The sequence below is a fragment of the Chelonoidis abingdonii genome, chromosome 25 (genome assembly GCF_003597395.2).
Source record: "Chelonoidis abingdonii isolate Lonesome George chromosome 25, CheloAbing_2.0, whole genome shotgun sequence".
Classification (NCBI taxonomy): domain Eukaryota; kingdom Metazoa; phylum Chordata; order Testudines; family Testudinidae; genus Chelonoidis; species Chelonoidis abingdonii.
Genome location: NC_133793.1, coordinates 20,386,553 through 20,399,319, shown reverse-complemented (window position 1 = coordinate 20,399,319; position 12,767 = coordinate 20,386,553). Strand labels below are relative to the sequence as shown.

General features: G+C 39.8%; 1 long non-coding RNA gene across 1 annotated transcript in view; it reads left to right on the top strand.

Moving 5' to 3' along the window:
* Positions 1-598: 598 nt before the first annotated feature.
* LOC142045933 (uncharacterized) overlaps positions 599-12,767 on the top strand; it is a 39,088-nt gene continuing 26,919 nt past the window's right edge. The window contains exon 1 of the long non-coding RNA XR_012654857.1: positions 599-2,720. This is a non-coding gene — a long non-coding RNA (uncharacterized LOC142045933). The remainder of the gene's footprint in view (positions 2,721-12,767) is intronic.

Sequence of the window (12,767 nt, the reverse complement as noted above, 5' to 3'; positions counted from 1 at the left end):
AAAACTGCCTTAAATCATTGGGCCAAATCCTATAGTCCTTATTCCTTACTCGAGCAGTGAAGTCAGTGAGAATATGGCCTAGGTAAGGGTTGCAGGTTTACGCTTATAGTGACTATCTGGCTTGTAATTCTATTAATACAAGAAGCATACATCTTAACCTCTTCTATCAGAGTCTGGCTTTGTAGTAGTTAAAGTAATTGTCATGAAAAGATCTCTCTCTTTTTGGTAACCAAATAAAATCTCATAGCCCCAAACAGTATTTTCATTTTAGTAAATTATAAAGATGGGGGAGGAAATCTGGTATAGATAAACTGGAGTCAAATTTAAGTACTGCCTTCCCTCCCTGGAAGGAACAGAACTTTTTGCTTAATGCTCATTTCAGACAGCTTAGAGACCCTTGACAAAGGGAAAGTGTCAAAATATTTTGTTTATAGGGACAAAGGCTGAAGTTACTCTAATATAATCTGTTACAGAAAAGAGCAAGGAACAGAAATAACATTAAAACAACGAGGAGTCCAGTGGCACCTTAAAGACTAACAGATTTATTTGGCCATAAGCTTTTGAAAGCTTATGGCCAAATAAATGTGTTAGTCTTTAAGGTGCCACTGGACTCCTCGTTTTTGTGGATACATACTAACACGGCTACCGCACTTGACAACGTTAAAACTGTTTGCCTGAATTACAAAGCTGCATCTTTGGATACCTTTACACCAAAATACAAGTTATTCTAATGCCTTGATAGACACTGGAAGTCAAATGATCTATTTTACACACATCTAAAATGAAATTCAGTTAATTTTGATACTTGCAAGACTTACAAGCTGCACTGATTTCTTTATACAATTTGTGGATGCTCAAATGCATCAGTTAAACCTTGCAAAAACTCTTTAAATAAAACCCTTCTTTTTAGAAGACACACTAAACTATGGGAAAGAATCAGTGGTATACATTGAAGTTAGAGAACTGCACCAAAAGATATCGCCATAAACATACCACAATAACAAAATGGAAGAGCATAGCATGTTCAGTGACAAACACACAGGAAGAATTTTATATCACCTTTCCAGTACCATTTTGACAGAACCAAATAGTAAAAAAAATTAAAAAAAAAAAAAAAACTCTTGCACATCTGCGTCTTGACCTTTCCGTCTGTATAACTTGTTGAAAAATCCTGCTATACATTATTTTCTATCTTGAAAGTGGGTTTCACCTCACACACCCATGTTTAAATTCAATTGTGCAAGTGTCCTGCTGAGGTTGGTGGGGGAGCCATGAAATGGGATTCCTATCATTATTTGATCACTCATTTATAGCAGTTGCTTAAATGTCTGTATTGATATGAAGGTGTTTGACTTAAAAAAAAAAAAAAAAAAAAAAAAAAAATATAGGTTGCCAGATTTCTAGTAATTCCAAAACTTTTTTCGCAAAAATGTTAAAGCGATTATGTTCTAGTAGACTTAATTTCACATTGAAAAGGTTAAATTCTTAACTTTTAATTTTAACAATTCATTAAGGTTAGTCTGCATTTACAAAGGGCTAAATGTCTTTTCTAGTACTATAACTTATTCTAACAGGACTCAGTTTCATTCGTATATATTGATACAAGATGACAATCTTTCAGTGAGCATCCTGTTAAGAATTTTTTCAAAATTCTTAAATCCAAAAGAACTAGGAGATAGCCACATAAATGTGATTTTTGTATTTATAGACACCTGGTTATATTTTTGTCCCCTCTGCATTTGGACCCCATTATCTAAGCCCATTTATTGTATTTTGAATAATAATAAAATGGTAAACACTCTTGCTATAAGGCTAGTAATAAAACAAAGCAAAGTATCCCGAGGGAATGTTAGTTTAGTATAGAAGTAATATTACACTAAGCACCCAATCCTGGAGTCCTAATGCAAACAAAACCTCGGTTCATTTCAGCAGGAGTTTTGCTTGGCGAAGTACTACAAGGTTGGGTTCTTACTGTTTTCCTATATATAGGTCAAATCCAGAAAATTTCCTATCTGTAATCTTTTCTAACTCATTGACTTAAATAAATTGTGAGAGTAAGGCTACTTGAATTACTACAGCTTGCAAAATTGGGCTCTCAGTCACTCAAATGAACTATTTGTGAGAGTGGCCAAGAGCCTTATAGAAAGAGTGCACTGGGTGATGCGTGTTTTCCTATTTCTCTAAAAAATGGGAGCTTCTGTTAACTTAAGACTTATATGAAGCTGCTTTGTATGTAATGAATTGGCTTGCTTAACCTGTCTGGACAAAGTCTAGTTACAAACTGGTATATTTTAATTTAGTATCTAAAATCTATTGCGTAGAAAAGAGTGTCTCAATCTTTAAAATGAAAATCTTGATAGTAGTTTTTATATATATTTTTTTTTTTTAAAGCAAAATATTACATGGGCAAGGTATATCTGTCAAATAACTGAGTATTGGTCAGGAACCTGTGAAATTTTAACATAGTTGAGTCCCTCTGGAGAAATATTTTAACATCTTGTTTGGAGGTTACCAGAAGCTCTGAGTGACAAATCAGAATATATTGCATCATATTTTCTGATGTTATCCAGAAACCTGTAAGTGTCCCTTTCCTGTTTTAACTCCTTCCTTTTATTACCTGACTATCAGGGAAGCGTGGTTGAGGCTGCCCTGACCTGACATGTCATGATGTCGACTTGCTAGGTGGGGTTCGCAGGGGACATTAACCATTGGAATTGTCGGTAAGAGAACTTTCTTTCTAATTTTCTTCAGTAAGATGAAACGGCTTTTGGGGGTGGAGGGAGGAACTAGGCTCTCGTGCCTTTATTATAAGCATTTGTCGAGAGCCATCATTTCAACGGAGAGTTTCCAAATGTAAAGGTAATGCTTGAAGTTAAATCATCATGTGCATATCCAAGAGGTAAGCGTGACTTGGCTTCTGCAGTTGAACTTCTTAGCTAAATGATCTTTGTTTTTTCTCTTCCAAATTATTTAGGATTGCATAATATTTGAAAACAAACTATTCAATAGGTGTGTTAGAGACATAGGATGCTCTAGGTTCTTCAAAAGTGTATCAAGAATTAAAACAAGTTTATTTTGACTACATCAGGAACAAGCTAATGAAGCTTATGAAATGATTCTTCACCAGTCTCAGAAAGCTGGTGAATTTTTCCCAATAGGCCTTTTAAATTCAGAAAACGATAGTTTTAAGAGACGTTACTAAAACAGAGATGGCCATAGCATAGTGCATGTCCCTGTTGAACCTAGACACCTGAAAATGAGTTGAGGTCTCAACTAGACTGTCCTAGAACATTTAAGCACCTAGCGAAACCACCATGTAATCTAGAACAGATGGGCATTGTTCACGGAAAGCCTGCAACTATACAGTGTTATGACAAAGTTGAGGTATGTTGGCAAAACTTTGAGGAAACGAGTTAAATGGAACGTGCTGCACATCAAGATTAAAGCTCATTGACAAGATTTAGGTAGGAATCCTGTACAATACCTGCTAGTACTGTGCTTGGCTCGTGCAATATCTGCTTCCGTACATAACATAAGAATGGGCATGCTGGGTCAGACCAATGGTCCATCTAGCCCAGGGTCCTGTCTTCTGACAGTGGCTAATGCCAGATGCTTCAAAGGTAATGTACGGAAGAAGGCAATTGAGTGATTCATCCCCTGTCATCCATTCCCAGCATCTGGTACTCAGAGGCCATGAGACACCCATATATCCCTGACCATCTTGGTTAATAGCCATTGGTGGGTCTATCCTTCATGAACTTATCTAATTCTTTTTTTAATACAGTTACAGTTTTGGCCTTCAGCATCCTCTGGCAACAAGTTTCACAAGTTGACTGTGCATTTTGTGAAGTGCTTCCTTTTGTTTGTTTTAAACGTCCTGATCCCATGACTGCTTAGTTTGCTTAAGAGCTTTTCGTGAGGGCCCTTGTCAAAGGCTTTCAGAAAGTCCATGTATGAGAGATTCCTTGGATCACCCTTGTGCACATTTGTTGCCACCCTCAAAGAATTCTAATAGATTGGTGAGCCATGATTTCCCTTTACAAAAGCTGTGTGGATTCTTCCCCAATGAACTGTTCATCTTTGTGTCTGATCATTCTATTCTTTACTATTGGTTCAACCAATTTGCTTAGTACTGAAGTTAGGCTTACTGGCCTGTAAATGCCAGGAGTGCCTCTGGAGCCTTTTTTGAAAATCAGCTTTAATTAGCTATCCTCCAGTCATCTAGTACAGAAACTGATTTAAGTGATAAGTTACATACCCATGTTCGTGGTTCTGTAGTTTCATGTGTGAGTTCCTTCAGAATGTTTGGATGAATACTATCTGGTCCTGGTGACTTTAATACTGTTTAATTTATCAGTTCCAAAACATCCTCTATTGACAATTCAGTCAGGTACATTTAAGAACATAAGAATGGCCATATTTTGTTCGTCCAAAGGTCCATCTAGTTCAGTATCCTGCGTCTGACAGAGGCCAATGCCAGGTGCTCCAGAGGAAATGAAGAGAACAGGTAATCACCAAGTGATACGCTCCCTGTCACCAGTTCCTGGTTTCTGGCAAACAAAGGTTAGGGACACCGTCCCTGCCCATCCTGTCTAATAGCCATTGATGGACTTATCCTCCATGAATTTATCTAAGTCTTTTTTGTTCCCTGTTATAGTCATGGGCTTCACAACATCCATTGGCAAAAGAGTTCTACAGGTTGTCTGCGTTGTATGAAGAAATACTTCCTTTTGTTTGTTTTAAACTTGCTGCCTCTTAAATTTCATTTGGTGACCCCTAGTTCTTGTTCTGAGAAGGGGTAAATAATACTTCCTTATTTACTTTCCCAAACCAGTCATGATTTTATAGACCTCTGTTGACTGTTCCTCAGATTTGTCACCTAAAAAGAATGGCTCAGGTGTGGGAATATCCCCTGCAGTGAAAACCAATGCAAATAATCCATTTAGCTTTTCTGCAATGGTGTTGTCTTGGGTGCTCCTTTAGCACTGTGATCATCCAGTGTTCCCATTGATTGATTGTGTGCCAGGCTTCTGGCTTCTAACATACTTTAAAAAAAAAATTGCAGTTAGTTTGAGATTTTTGCTACCATACTTGTCTTGCCAGAGTTTATGCTCCTATTTTTCTCAGTAGTATTTGACTTCCAATTTTTAAACAATGCCTTTTTGCCTCTAACCGTTTTTACTCTATTTAGCCTTGGTGGCATTCATAGACTCTCAGACTTTTTAAAACCAGAAGGGACCACTGTGATCATCTACTCTGACCTCCTGCACTTAGCAGGCCACAAAGCCTCATGCACCCACTCTTGTAATAGACCCGTTACCTCTGGCTGAATTACTGAAGTTCTCAAACCAAGATTTAAAGACTTCAGGTTACAGGAATCCATCACTTGCTCTAATTTAAACCAGCAAGTGACCTGCAGAGAGAGGTGAAAAATCTCCAGGCACTCTGCCAATCTGACCTGGGGGAAAATTCCTTCTCAGCACTAAATATGGTAATCATTTAGACCCTGAGCTTGTTGGCAAGACCCACTAGTCAGATACCTGGAAAAGAGTTCTCTGTAGTAAGTCAGCTGTCTGTGACAGATCCCCAGGATACAGCCTGGACTTGTGGGACCACTGTACTCTCTTGACTCTCCAGCCTTGGCGCTCTCTCATGACGTTTTGCTAGTGTCAAGCAGCAAACTCATCCCGGTACTGTGATCACTCGGTCAATAACATGCTGCAGGGACACACCCAGCTAAGTTGTATGAATGCTCTCTAAGCCACTTATGAACCCCACACAGCAAAACACAAGCAAATACCCCATGTTGCACCCCAGAAATATGCCATCTTACATTGCTAAAGACCTTCTATTGAACAATATAAAGTAATTAATTCGCTCACCGCTTTATCAAAAGATAGTGGACCTGCACCAGCCTTTGTCATCTGAGCAGATTCCCCAAGCACTTTAGACAGTCACTGATAAAGATAAACCATTAAAATAAGTTTAACTACAGAAAGATAGATTTTTCAATGATTTATGAGTATTAGGCATAGAGGTCATAGTTTGTTACATAAGAAATAAAAGGTAAAATTACAGTCTATATTCTGAACTATATCAGACCAAGCAAGATTGAATCACCCTGCTAGATGTTGCAGGCAGAATTCTAGTCACAGTTCGTACTAACTAGAAAGGATTGCAGCTAGGACCATCCCTCCTCAGTTCACTGATGCTTCTCTTTTCCAAAAGTTCCTGTTTCCAGTTGTTGAGATGGAGATAGATAGAGGTGGACTCATGATGCTTATTTTATACTCTCTATGTGCTTGGAAAAATAACTAGCTCAAACATAGTCAAGCATCAGGTGTTTGGGTGTGCCTTGCTGAGTCAGAGAGTTAAGCAATCCCTACCTATTGTGTGGAGCTTGAGCAATTCTCTCTTGTTGAATTGTAAATCTGTTTACTATTCCTTGCTGGCCAGTGGCTGGTGAGGGTCTCTTAACAGCTGTCTAGATGTGGGCCACCTCTCTTGTTGCCCCTGTGGGAGCTAACTATGGGCATCTCCCAGACTCGCAACCTATTTGATTAACAACCATATAGCAAAATCTCATAACTCCATATACAATGATGATACACGTATATTGACAGAACAAAGAGTTTCAGCAATCATGACTTTTCATATGATTACCTTGCAAAGCATTCTTTGTACAAAATATTATAACCATATAACAGGGGTACAGGGTGCTATTTTGAGGTACATTATGTCACACCCTCCCCATCTAGTGCCCCATCTCTGGCTGTTAGGGATACTTGCCTGTAGCAGGTATAGATGGGCCCACATATAATTATAGGCAGTCTCATCATACCATCCTCTCCATAAATTTATCCAGCTGGATCTTGAAGTCAGTTAGGTTTTCTGCCCCCCACTGCTCCCCTTGGAAGGCTGTTCCAGAACTTCACTCCTCTGATGGTTTGAAACCTTGATCTAATTGCAAGCCTAAACTTGTTGATGGATGGTTTGTATCCATTTGTTCTTATGTCAACATGGGTGCTTAATTGAAATAACTCCTCTTCCTCCCTGGTACCTATCCCGCTCATTGTTTAGAGAAAACAATCGTATCTCTCATCAGTTTTCATTTGGGTAAGCTAAGCTTGCGAAGCTCTTTGAGTCTCCCCACATAAGGTAGGTTTTCAATTCCTCTGATCATCCTACTATGACTTCTCTGAACCTGTTCCACTTTTTTCGTCTTTCTTAAACATGGGAGATGAGGAATGCACACAGTATTTTAGATGAGGTCTCACCATGTCTTGTATAATGGTACTAAGGCTTTCCTGATCGCATTAGCCTTTTTTCACAGCCACATGAAGTTAGCAGCTCCTAGTCATCCTGTGATTAACCAATACACCCAGGTCTTTCTCCTCCCCTGTCTCTTCCAACTAATAAGTACTCTTATTTTGGTCCTCTTACTATTCTTTTTAATCTGGGGTATACAATTAATTTGCACCTCTATGGTGGGTTTAATATTTCCATGCAGCTTGCAGGCATTTCACTCTTGTCACTGTTCCTTTTAACATCTATTTAACTAGCTTCAGTTTTGTGTAGTTTCCCTTTCTTAAGTTAAATGCTACTGTGGTCAGCTTCTTCAGTATTTTCCCCCCCCAACAACGTTATGTTTAATTACTGAGCAGTTCAGCTATATTCACCTTTTGGACTAGACCCAGTGCTCCACCTAGACTTGAATCAAAAATTGCCTCTCTCTTTGTGAGTTCTAGGACAAGCTGCTCCAAGAAACAGTCATTTATGGTGTCGGGAAACTTTGAGTCTGCATCCTGTCATGTAGTGACATGTATACAAATATGGGGATATTTGAAATCTGCCATTTCTGAGTTTTCTCTTTTATAGCCTCCCTCCCTCATCTTCCTGAGCATTTCATCATCACCATCCTGGTCAGGTGGTCAGTATTCATACTGCTATACTCTTCTTAGTCAAGCATGGAATTTCTTATAGAGAGAGATTCTGTAATAGTTTGATTTTTACTATATTTGACTCTACTTTCACATACACTGGTAGGTGGTTGGCACTACTCCCATCGTTGCTGTATAATTTGTCCTTGGTATTAGCGTCCCATTGATTGTCATCATTCCACCAAGTTTCAGTGATACCTACTGTCTCCATATGCTCATTTAATATCTGGCATACGAGTTCATCCATCTTAGTATTTAGACTTTTAGCATTTGTATACATGCAGTTACAAAATTGGTCAATATTTGTCTCCCTTAGTGTGATGTAATTGAAGGGACTTTTTTTCATTTGTCTGTTTCTGTTCAGTTTGTACCTCTACTTTATTAACTTCTATCCTCTCCTCCTTACTAGGATATAGAGAATCCCTGTTAATATATCCTCCTCTATTGGATGTCTCTTTCCGAACCATGTGCTCCTCCGCACCTTTCCCCATGCCTTTTAAAAAACCCTCTTATTACCTTTTTTAATTTTAAATGCCAGTAATCTGATTCTGTTTTGGTTTAGGTAGAACCCATCCTTCTTGTATAAGTTTTTTCTTTACCTAAGGTTCTCCAGTTCCTAATAAACTTATCCCTTTTCCCAATACTATCATCTCAGACATGCATTGAGCCCCTGCAATTCTACCTTTCTCACTGTGCCTGTGGAACTGGAAGCATTTCAGATAATGCCACCATGGAGGTCCTGGACTTCAATTTCTTATCTTGCAGCCTAAAATTGGCCTCCAGGACATCTCTCCCCTACCTTTTTTCTTCTGTCCATTGGTACCTACGTTTACCGTGGCCACCAGCTCATCTCCAGCACTGCACATACATCTATCTCTAGATGTTTCGAGAGATCCGCAACCTACGCATCTGTCAGGCAATTCACCTTGCAGTTCTCCCGGTCAACATAAACCCAACTATCTGTATTTCTAATGATTAAATCCCCCGTTACTATTACCTGTCTCTTCCTAATAAGTGGGATACCCATCCTGCGGAGGGAATCCGCAGCGTGAGAGGCTACCAAAACATCATTTGGAAGGAGGGTCCCAACCATGGGATCATTTCCCTCCACTCCAGTTTGATGATCTTCTACCCTGAGACTTTTATCCACAGCAGCACAGAGGCTGTCAGACTAGGGGTGGAACTCCTCCACTGTGTCTGTGAAAGTTTCCTTGTGTTGTACCTCTCTAACTCCTTTTGCGCTTCCAGTTTAGCCACTTTGGTCTCCAGAGCCTGTACTCTGTCTCTGAGGGCAATGAGCTTCTTGCACCTAATGCATATATAAGACAGGTAATCATACATGCCACATTCAGTGCAATAAACAGGATAGCCTCCATTCTGCTGTTGGACTTCAACCTGCATTCTTTTCACTCCTGTAGCGTTTTTTGTGTTTTTTGGTTGGTGTTTATTGACCTAAGTGTGGGGAACATTAGGTATCCCTGGTTGTCTTGCTCCTTCTCTAAACTCCCTTGCACAACTGCTCTGTTTGGTAGATCTAGTCACTTAGGAGCTGGCTTTTTAAACCTTTGTTTTCTCTGAGTAACCCCGCCCCTGACTGATAGTTAATGGATACTAAATGGATTAGGGCTCAAAGTCTCATTAAGACACTCTCAGTTTTGTCTAGCAAGCTGCTAAGCTCAGCACATAGCCTCCCGAACAGACTACACTGTATCCTACACTCCAGTAGCAAGCACACAACATACAGATAATAAACTCACCTTGTCTTCTTGGCTTCTTAACTCCTCTTAAAGTTGTATGAATTTAGAGATTATTAGTTCTAATAGCCTACAGCAGCAATTTTAGAATTTGATCATAATAAATTTTTGAAGTTTGTGCCAACTGGGGGGAGGGATAGCTCAGTGGTTTGAGCATTGGCCTGCTAAACCCAGGGTTGTGAGTTCAGCCCTTGAGGGGGCCACTTAGGGATCTGGTGCAAAAATCAGTACTTGGTCCTGCTAGTGAAGGCAGGGGGCTGGACTCAATGACCTTTCAAGGTCCCTTCCAGTTCTAGGAGATGGGTATATCTCCATTATTAAACTTTTAAATTAAGTTTTTACACCAACCACAATAAAACAATGTCAAAACCCACAGCTGGTGGCTGGTTGTATTCCTTGGAGCTACAGTTTTGAAGCAGTACTCCAACTCCAAGTGCAAACGTAGGTCTGGTCTACACTGTGGGGCGGTCAATCTAAGTTGTGCAACTTCTGATACGTGAATAACATAGCTAAAATCAATGTACTTAGGTCTACTTACCGTGGTGTCTTCACTGCAGTAAGTCGACGGCTGACACTGTCATTTAGGAGGATGGATAGCTCAGTGGTTTGAGCATTGGCCTGCTAAACCCAGGGTTGAGAGTTCAATCCTTGAGGGGGCCATTTTGGGATTGGTCGTGCTTTGAGCAAGGGGTTGGAATAGATGATCTCCTGAGGTCCCTTCCAACCCTAATAATTTATGATTCTATGACGCTTTCCCGTGCACCTCTCGCCATGGTGGAGTACTGGAGTAGATGGGAGAGTGCTTGGCAATCTGATTTATCACAATAAATCGACCCTCCTGGAAAAGAGAAGACTGAGAGGGGACATGATAGCAGTTGTCAGGTATCTAAAAGGGTGTTATCAGGAGGAGGGAGAAAACTTGTTCACCTTAGCCTCTAATGATAGAACAAGAAGCAATGGGCTTAAACTGCAGCAAGGGAGATTTAGGTTGGACATTAGGAAAAAGTTCCTAACTGTCAGGGTAGTTAAACACTGGAATAAATTGCCTAGGGAGGTTGTGGAATCTCCATCTCTGGCGATATTTAAGAGTAGGTTAGATAAATGTCTATCAGGGATGGTCTAGACAGTATTTGGTCCTGCCGTGAGGGCAGGGGACTGGTCTCGATGACCTCTCGAGGTCCCTTCCAGTCCTAGAGTCTATGAATCTATGAATTCCTGCCCATCGATCCCCTGGGTAATGTAGACAAGCACATAGACTGGAGATGTCACTTTACAAGCAGTTACTAGCATGTTTATATTTCAGCAAGGTTTTTTGCATCATGATTGGCGCTGTTTTGATGATGATCATCATCGTGGTCCCATCTGGCCTTGGAATCTGAATCATTTTACTAAAATACTTTTAACAAGCTTAAAAAAAGTAAACCCTTACAGTTGTGTTTTAACACTGGCATTCCAAATAGGCTGTGTAGAGCTGGGAATAAAAGATAATGGGACCTGTTAAATGTAATCTTGTAGGACAATCATTTGACGACAAAGCAAGTGAAAGGAACATGTGTAATCACAGGAACAGTTAAAATAGTGGGTTAGTAGCTCCCCTACCTGACACGCAGAGGATGTAGTTACAGCAAGCCACAATGGAAATAATTACAGGAGCCACACAAGTCTTTTGAGAAATAATACCAGTAGTCTCCCATGTCAGTGGGTGCATTCTGAGTTAATACTGTAGCTCGTGACAGAATATTGGTATAGGATCATAGGACTGGAAGGGACCTCAAGAGGTCATCTAGTCCAGTCCCTTGCACTCATTGCAGGACTAAGTATTATCTCTTGACCATCCCTGACAGGTGTTTGTCTAGCCCACTCTTAAAAATCTCCAATGATGGAGATTCCACAATCTCCCTAGGCAATTTATTACAGTTCTTAACCACCCTGACGGGAAGATTTTTCCTAATGTCCAGCCTAAACCATCCTTGCTGCAATTTAAGCCTGTTGCTGCTTGTCCTATCCTCAGAGGTTAATTACATTAAAAAACAATTTTTTTAAATATTAAGGCTGCACAGTCAAACACTCAAGTTTGAAAATGCCCAAATTGTCTGTGCAATTTTAATTTGCCCCCCTAGTAGTTTTTCATTACATAATCACATACTATCTCTTCCACAGGACTCCTGTTAGTTACTCAGTACTTTTCATGCTCCTCTTTCTGTCTGGTTCTAGGCCTTATTTACTTCACACCACCCAAACTCCCTGCACTAAAATAAAATACAAAGTCATTAACTTTTCATGGATGTTTCTATGGTGCTAACTGTAGTATAAGTGCTGCACATGTTTTAATTAATTAATCTTCACAACAGCCTTGTGAAACTGGTGGTCATGTTCCCATTTTACAGATGGGGAACTGAGGCGTAGATATTACTCAACATTGTCAAGTGTCCACTAATTTTGAATGCCAAACTTGAGATATCTAAGACCTAATTCTTTTCAGAATAGTTGGAATTTTTCTAGTGCTTCATATGCTCAAAGCACAGATCCCGTTGACTTTAGTTGTAGTTGTGAATGCTTGGCACTTCTGCAAATTTGAGCCTAGGCATTTCACGTTGGGAACATGCGCTTAACAGCCATTTGTGAAAAATTTGGTTTAAGTTACACACTGGGGATTTATACAGAACTCTCTGGCAGAGACAGGGTAAAATCCAGTTCCCCAAGGCAACATTCAACACCATAGCTATGCCATCCTTTTATTCCCACTATCTACTACTTCATTTGCTGTGCACCTTCTAGCTTCTGTGACAAGTGAGGTAGGAGTCCTGCAGATTACCCTAATTCGTTTCCATAGCGGAAGCCACACCATAGAATGGATAAGGCAGGAGTCCTGTGGCAAAAGGTGTTTTATCATGTAATTCAAAACTTACCATGGGCATTCTAACTTGAGTGCTTGATTTTGCAACCATAACATTCTTTTAATGTAGCTTTTTGGATGCAATTTCCTTCTTTTTAAAGAAGCAGACTGGGGAAAAAAAACACATTCCATCACATGGAACCATATTGACTCCCAATTTAGGTCAATAGCAGGATT